The sequence below is a fragment of the Tupaia chinensis genome, unplaced genomic scaffold (assembly GCF_000334495.1).
Source record: "Tupaia chinensis unplaced genomic scaffold, TupChi_1.0 Scaffold139594_1, whole genome shotgun sequence".
NCBI lineage: Eukaryota > Metazoa > Chordata > Mammalia > Scandentia > Tupaiidae > Tupaia > Tupaia belangeri.
Window position 1 is genome coordinate 401,118 of NW_006199477.1, and position 9,110 is coordinate 410,227.

Sequence of the window (9,110 nt, forward strand, 5' to 3'; positions counted from 1 at the left end):
AGTGAATTTCTTAACATGGTAACGTTTCAGTAGCATAGAACCAAATCAAGACTGAAACTTTTATATGTAATAAGTAAATTTTAAATCAATCTATAGAAAGTGGATGAAACAGCATGTAAAAGCTCCAACCATTTGTGAGGGAAAAAAATGACACAGCAAATAAGACAGAGAAAAAACTGAAGACTTCATTAAAAAACAAAAATAATTTTGAATAGGGAAAAGATGCATAGTTTAAGATTGCAATGATGAGATAAATATGCATATTAAATTGGGTAAATAGCATTAAGTAGAAACAAGCATAGAAAGGTTTAGATGACCTCTGAGACTTTTTTGTTGCCATTAAATCATGTCAACAACTGGTTCAAATTTCAGAGAGAATGCATAGATTTTGAACCCTGTAAATTTTGAGTATATCATGTAGAATGCGCATTAGTAGAGTTTTAATATTAAAATAACTTTTAGGGTGGAAGTTCTGTATTATTTTCTTTCTATAATAGGTATAGTCGATTTTATTATAGCAAGAACACTTGATATAAACTCAACATGCTTACAAACAAATTTTGAGGTACCTCATAATTTATATACCACTGAATCAATTTTATATTTCTTCACAAGACATCCCCATTTTCAAGATGCATAAAGTAAATATAGTGTGCAGAAAGTGTGCTTAAAGTAGACAGGTATTTTATGTATAATGACATCAGATATAATGTGAATTCATTCTTTTCCATGTAATGCAAATATTCAGAACAAACACTGTCTCTGCAAATGAGTTATTAAAAATGCTCACTTGTACTTTGTTATTATATTTGAGTCTATCTTTATCTTCTCAATAATTCTATGTATTTCAAGAGGGATAAAGTAATAAAATTTTAGATCAGACCCCATGGATAATAAACATTGCCCTGAATATAAACCAAGCATATCAAGATAGTAAGTTCTTGATGACTTGGGTGTCTTAAGAAGATAATACACTTTGAGAGACATTTCCGAAAATATGTATAATAGTACATAACAGAGAAGGGAGGTTGATTCTATATCCATAGCAAAATATTTGACTGCTAAAAAAGGGAAAATATAAAAATAAACCTACCATTACTATTTAATGCATGAGATGAAGAAAAAAGCCTGAGAAAATTGGAAGACATAGACCGTTAAAGGTCACCTATGTCATGCTAAGCATTTTAGAAATCATTCTATTAAAAATGGTTGACATTCATTGACATTCTTAAGAATGATAGTGACATGATCACATTTGAGTTTTAAAATATTCACTTTCTTAATTGTGAGGATGAAGAATTCATGGGAGGGTAATACTGAAAATATTTGAGACTATAAAATAAGGTGATTCATATAAAAAATAAAAGTAGTGGTAAACCTTGGTAGAAGTATTGTCCCCCTTTTGTCATTATACTTAAGTTATCTGGATAAAATCGTTATGTAGATTAAAAATGTACCTGTGAGATATCAATGTGACATAGATATACATATTTGGAAAATAATGAATAAAATGACTTTGTTTATTTCTAGCAGTATTCTCTGTGATATCAAAGGTTAATGTACACTATGAATCTCTAAGAAGGAGCTATAAAATACATTGTACACATTTATTTGAGCAGCAGAACATCCCACCTTAAGACTCCTGATATACTTTCATTACCTTTAAGTCAGTTTTAAATGTGGCATATTCTAGTTAGTCAATTCATGGCAGATATATATATATAGAGAGAGAGAGATAGATAGATAGATAGATAGATTTCTAGTTAGTCAATTCATGGCAGATAGATAGATAGATAGATAGATGATAGATGTATTTTTTCATTTGCCAGAGGGCAGGTGCACTTGCCAAGGAGAGAGAGAGAGAGAGAGGGAGAAAGCACCTACATGTGGTATGGTCATGCAATCCTTTCTGCTCCATTTCTCCTACCTGTGGCGATCTGGAGCATCCACACTCTTGCACCTGGTGTGCTTCTCAAGTCACCAGGTCTGGGACTTGAACCACACACTTGGCCATAAGAAATATAGCACAATGGACCAGATTCCACAACTACAGCACTATGAGCCAGTTCCCATGGTTAGCAATATTGAAGATGGATACAATTGCCATAATAAAACTGTATGTAAAAAAGAGCTGAATGGTCCTTGCTATAGTAGCTATCTCAAGAGCTAATTTACAAATTTATTTAGAATTATTTCTTGAGTTTTTATTCTAAGTTTTATTCTGGGTTAAACTGTGCATCATATTTCAAGTAACACTCTGAATTCTTCATAGTTTCAAGCAGGGAGAAGATATTTTAAAACAATCAATTTCTAAAGTGCATGAGGCAGTATTATTAAATAATGGAAAAGTTACCTGCACAGCCTAGTAAAATAATTTTTCAGAGCAGCTCCTGCACCATTTTGATTATGGGGCATTGTGATCTGTGTGTCTAGTCAATCAAATGGTTACAAGGTTCTTCTGCCTTCCTTTTCAGACCAGCAGTTGGCGTAATGGTTGTCTCTAGATTCCCACGTAGTTGATCATGGTTCGAGTCCTGGACCTGATGGCTTAAAACTCATGCTGGGCATGTGTGTGCATGCCCAAGATCCTGAGAGGAGAATGGAGAAGGTATTGTGATGGGGCTATCCCCCCTGGGGGGCGATTTCTCACTTTCTGTCTCTCTGTCTCTCTCTGTCTTTCTGGTGAGTGCATGAGCCCTATAGCAAAAACCTCTTCTGCCTTCCTTTCAAAAACAAAACAAAACAAAACAAAACAAAAAAGTGTAGAAATTATATCAATTTTAATGTATATATCTCCGGAGTCTTGGAATCCACCAAATAATTTATAGATTCCTCATGAAAATTATTGCTATAGACACCAACAGTTACAAATTGTCTATTTAATTCAAACAATTTTTTAAAATTTGGTGAATATGAACAGATTTCCAGGGCCTAATCACTTCGAGGTGAAGTGCTGAAATCAGGATTCTGAATTACAATGCAAAAAACACCTTAAAAATTCAAACTTCAAAGCAAAATATTTCTAAATCATGTATCACAGCACAAAGCATAAAATATCCAACTGAAAAGTGTTTAAAGACTGTTTTAATCTGTTACAGTAAACCCATGTTTAAGCTTATACATTTTTCTGTAGAAATAAATTTATATTTCATATTATTTGTTTTTAATTTGCCAGAGGATGTGTATGCTCACTATATACTCTCTATAGACAAAGAGACGAGGTGGGGGGAGAAAGTGAAAAATCACTCTCCCTTGGGAGATTGTCACACTGCAATGTTTTTAATCATCTCTTCTTTCTTTCAGGATTTTGGGCATGCATACAAATGTACAGGGCATATTTTTCAAGCTATTGGGTCCAGGACTCAAGTACAGGTCATATTTTTCAAGCTATTGGGTCCAGGACTCAAACTACATAGTCAGCTATGTGGGATCCAGCTGCCATAGTCACCATGCTAGTGGATGACCCAACAAAATTCATTTTAAAATGACCCTCAAGACATTGGACATAGGCAACAAGTGATAGTAATACCCAAGAGATGAGAAACAATAATTGGACCAAAAAATTACACTAAATGAATGCCTAACAAAGTTTCTAATCAGGAAAGCAGTGAGGAGAAATCCTGGAAGAAATCACCATAATAAAACTGTATGTAAAAGAGCTGAATGGTCCTTGTTGTAGTAGTTGTCTCAAGAGCTAATTTACAAATTAATTTACAAATTCTCCACCTGGAGAACTTCAGGTGGTCTTAAGTAAAACAGGCAGCTAAATTTTAGTAAGTTGAGGCAGTTGAAGATATTACTGGAAGCTAAGGAATGGGTTTTCTAGAAAGATTAGAAGAAACAAATTCCTACTCCCAAATAAAAAACTGAGAATTTCAAATTTCATGGAACATTGATCACAGTACCAAGATGAATCTTGCCTCATAGTAAGGAAAAATTAAATACAGGAAGATGGTAGATTTTAATCTAAATATGTCTAAAATATTGAACATAAATGGTCTAAAAGCCCTATGAAAGACTGAGATTGGTAGGGAAGGGAAGGACTCAGAAAAAAACATTTAATAGACACAGAATGGAAAGTTATCTCTCGATGATGATGTATATGGTAATATTTTTGATTCGATTGACATACACTGCACTCATGCTGGGAAAAACCATAGAGTGAACTGTAAAATTGTACAATGAGTAAAAATATGTTAAAAGGTATAGTTTTAAAAATACAATGATAAATGAGTGGGAGAGTGAGTGAGAGGAAGGGGATCAAGGAGAAAAATAGAGAGGCATGGACACAGATTATCGGTTGATGATAACATATATGGTTTCTTCAACTGGGCTGCTGTGAAGTGCATTCATGTTGAGTGAATTCACTTTACAATTTGTAGTGAGGTATAGTGATTGAATGTATAAAATAAATTAAAATTAAAAAAATTAAAATAAGATGTTTTACATTGAAATAAAAAGAAAGAAAAAGGATTCTAAGATGATTCTCATCCCCTGATATCCACAATTGTGTTATCTCTGCTTGAGTCTGAATGCAACCTATAACCCACTTCTAACCAATAGAATATGGAAAGGATGAAGGAATATCACCCTTGATGTTATATGTTATATTGCAAAGGTGAAGAGATTTTGAAGATATAACAAAGACTCTCATTAAGTAAAATTCAATTAATTAAAAGAGAGATTCTTCTGAAAGTCTTATGGCAGTAAGCTATCAGGCTATGAGATGACCTGTATAGAAGACTACATGCCAAGAATCTGAGATTGGTCCTTAGGAGCTGAGTCTTTGGCTCATTTAGACTGGCAGCTAGCAAGAAAATTGCAAATTGCAAGTAAATATATTCTGGCAGTAATATGATAACTTTAAAATAAGATTCTTCCCACATCAAACTTCTAGATTGAAACACAGTCTAACTGTGACTTTGATAGCAGCTTTATGAGACTGGAAGCAGATAACCCAACTAAGCTTTGCCTTGACTCCTGATCCTAAGAAACTGTGTGGGGATAAATATGTGCTATTTTAAGGGACTACATGCATTTAATTTGTTTACTTATACAGCAATAGATAACTAATATATATGACACTGAGTCATTTTCTTCCAGAGAGTGAAAGTAGAATCAATTCATTGGAACAATTAAGTTGTCATTGATCAATCCATTTGCTTATCTCCTTAATAGATGTTGGTATCTAATCATCAATATTAAAAACACAATATATTGATCCTCAGTAAGAGATAGATTTGGGTATTTTGAGATACTGCATTTATTACAGAGTTATGTCACTTGGATATAATATCATATAGTAGAATTTTTTTATGATATTGATATTATGAAATATTTACATTTTACCCAGTTTACAAATTAACATGGAGACTTTTCACCAGACAGATACTTCAGAATAGAAAAGTAAAATTTTGAACCCAGTAGAAGCTCTTAATAGCTGTGACTTGAATTTTGCCATTTATTACTATCTTTATAATTTCTTTCTTTTCTTTTAGTTTACATTCAATCACTTAAATCATTACAGCATACAAAAGTAATTTTCCAAACATGAATACACTATATATTAGCCCAGGCAAATATATTATACATGTTATTATCAACAGATAATTTTCCATTTTTATGTCCCCTAAATGTTTTGTTCCTTTGTTTCTTCCCTTGATTCTCTTCTCAACTCCTTCCCCATTTCCCATTCTCCTCCTATACTGTCTCTAGTGTCCACAGTTCCTCTTCATGCTTTTATACCTTCCAATATTTCAGTTTCTGTAAGAGTGTAGACATTTGTTATATTTTAAGGGGGAATTACAATGCCTCTCTTTCAAAGTCTAATTTAAGTCACTTAGCATTGTTTCTCCTATATTTGTCCACTTTCTATCAAATGCTAGGGTCTTGTTTTTTTTTTTTTTATGGCTGAGTAGTATTCCATAGTGAACTTGTGCCATATTTTTTCAATCTATTCATCTGTTTGTGTACATTTGGGTGAGTTTCATGGCTCAACCATTGTGAATAATGTCACCATAAACATGGATCTGCATGTGTTTTTCCAAATGAATGTATTCCTATCTTTTGGGTAGATGCCCAGGAGTGTAGTTGCTGGATTATATGGTAGTTCTATTTGTAGGTCTTTGATGACCTTCCATACTGTTCTCCACAGTGATTGTACTAATTTACAGTCCCACCAACAGTATAGAATTCTTTTTTTTTTTCCCAGGGGTTTTTGCTATAAAGCGCGTACGCTTGCCAGACAGACAGAGAGAGAGACAGAGAAACAGAAAGTGAGAAATCACCCCCCAGGGGGGATGGTCACACCACAATCCCTTCTCCTCCATTCTCCTCTTGGGATCTTGGGCATGCATGCACACGTGCCCGGCGTGAGTTTTAAGCCACTAGGTCTGGGACGTGAACCGCAGTCGACTACGTGGGAGTCCAGTGACATAGCCATCATGCTAACTGCTGGTCCCAGTATAGGATTCCATTTTCACCACAGCCTCACCAGCACTTACCATTCTTTAATATTTTTAATCCTACCCATTCTTACTGAGGTTAGATGGTATGTCGTGGTTTTGATTTGTATCTCCCTTATGATAAGCTATGTTGAACATTTTTTCATATGGCTTTAAGTTGGTTGTATGTCTTCTTTAGAGAGTTGTCTGATTAATTTGTCTTTCTTTTAATTTGGTTGATTTTTTTTCTGGTAAATTGTTTGAATACCTTATATATTTTGGTTATCAGTCCCTTATCTGAGGCACAGTTTGCAAATATATTCTCTTATTCTGAGTATTGCAGATTCACTAGTGTTTCTTTTTCTGTGCAGAAACTTTTTTTTTTTTTTTTGGTGAGATTTTCACTGTAGGGCGCGTGCACTCGCCAGACAGACAGAGAGAGACATAGAGACAGAAAGCGAGAAATCACCCCCCAGGGGGGATGGTCACGCCGCAATCCCTTCTCCTCCATTCTCCTCTCGGGATCTTGGGCACGCACGCACACGCGCCCGGCGTGAGTTTTAAGCCACCGGGTCCGGGACACGAATCGCGGTCGACTACGGGGGAGACCAGCGACATAGCCATTACGCTAACTGCTGGTTCCCTGTGCAGAAACTTTTTAACCTGATGTAATATCACTTGTCATTTTGGGGGATTATTGCCTGTGCTTTGTGTGTCTTGTTTAAGAATTCTTTGCTTACTCCAATGTACTATTTCTTTTAACACTGAACCCAAGCTAGAAAGGACTATACATGCTTCTAAGTGTTCTGTTCTAAGGCCAACTTGAGGACACCATTGAGGAGCAGAATCTTCCTCAGTGACCACTGCTCCATTAGAACTGATTCTGAGTAGCTGTCTCTTCAACATCATGATTCCAGAAGCAAAACGTAAGTATTAATACTTAACTACACTCCACTAAAGTTACAAAAAGAACAAAACTACGTTTAGATCATGACTTTCCAGTTAATAAAAGAATAAAGCATTGTTCTGCCATTTTCTCTCCCATATATTTCTACAGATCACTAGGAGATGTTCATACTCTGTTTATTAGTAGAGTCACCTCACTGCGAAGATTTTATCTGCTGTATATACCACTGGTATTAGGCATTGTACATCAGTGTTACGTGATGAAGGGATTTTTGCCAATGACCAATATGCCTCTTTCTCTGAGAATATTTGTCATTCCAACTTTATAAGCTTCTCTAAAACAATGCATCTGTCCTCTGTACAATGAGTGGAACTTCACGTATTACTACTATAGTGTCACTATGAAAAAAGCTCTCACTTTCTTGTCCTTTTGGAAATATTAAATAAATATAGAAAGGTATTATTTTGCAGTTATTCTACTATATCTCATTTAGATTAACAGAAAGAGTACTTTGAAAATGAAAGTAAAATTAACAATAACAAAATGCCCAAAGCAGGTTGGGCACTGGAATTAAATAGATTATTCGCCTAGTAAAATGTAGTATTTTAATGTTTTATTTTCACTGTGTTTCTCTTTCAGTTACTCATGGACAATGATTACAAAATTACTAAAGGTATTACAAAGAGTCACAATCCGTAGCTTTCCTGAACTCTTTTCATACTTAGGCTTACAACATTGTTTTAAGTTTTGATTTTCATGTTATTGTTTTCATCATTAGTATTAGGTTTCCATTAATGACTTTAGAGTCAACCTGTTACTGTTATTGATGGCAGCAGCTATACTTAAAACAATAATAAAATAAAAAATACAAATTTAAGAAACATATAGAATACCATGCAAATGATGTGAAAATAAATTAACTAAGTATAATTACATATTGATAAGTGTGTGTTAAAACAGAGAAACTGAATAAATGTTATAGCACAAACTGGGAAATTAACACGATGTTATTTTTCAGAATATCAGCTTCTATGAACTTTGCATACATTATTGAATTCTTACAGCAATATCAATATTATAAATAAACTATAGTAATCTCTAACTTATAGTAGAAAGAATCAAGGCAAGGGATTAAATAATTTTCCACAAATGTATGAGGGGTAAAGCCAGATTTAAACTTAGTCAATGTGACTATAGGGTTAAATTTTTATACACATACACCCTATTGCTTAGGTTTTTTCAACTACACAGAAATATAGCTAAAAGAAATTATATTCTCCCTTTTACAATTGACTCATTTCAAGTTGAATGTGTGGGGGAAGTAAGGAAACTATAGTTTCTATGAATTATTTCAACAATTTAATATTCTTTGTATATGATCCTTATTTGGAGATTGGGCTAGGGTTTTCTGTTGATGAGCAAAAGAAAAGTGATGTGACATTCACCACTTATTCAAACCACTTGTAGAAATATTTTACTAGTAGAAATACTCCTTACTATGCCAGGTTACAATGGTTCCTCTATCAGTGTATATGAAGTTGACATAAATAGTTGAAATGTGTATAACATTTTTGTTTATGAAGAATAAATGGTTACGTGAAAACTCTGTTTTCCATTTTCTTCCTAGCTGAAGAGGTCACAAGCATGATGCCCAGATATGGGAAGAATTTAACACAGTCAAGTCTTCTAAATGATCTTGTGATAGATCTTCTGTTAAAAGAATATTTGTTTTTTGCTAATAGAATACTTACATGTGGAGG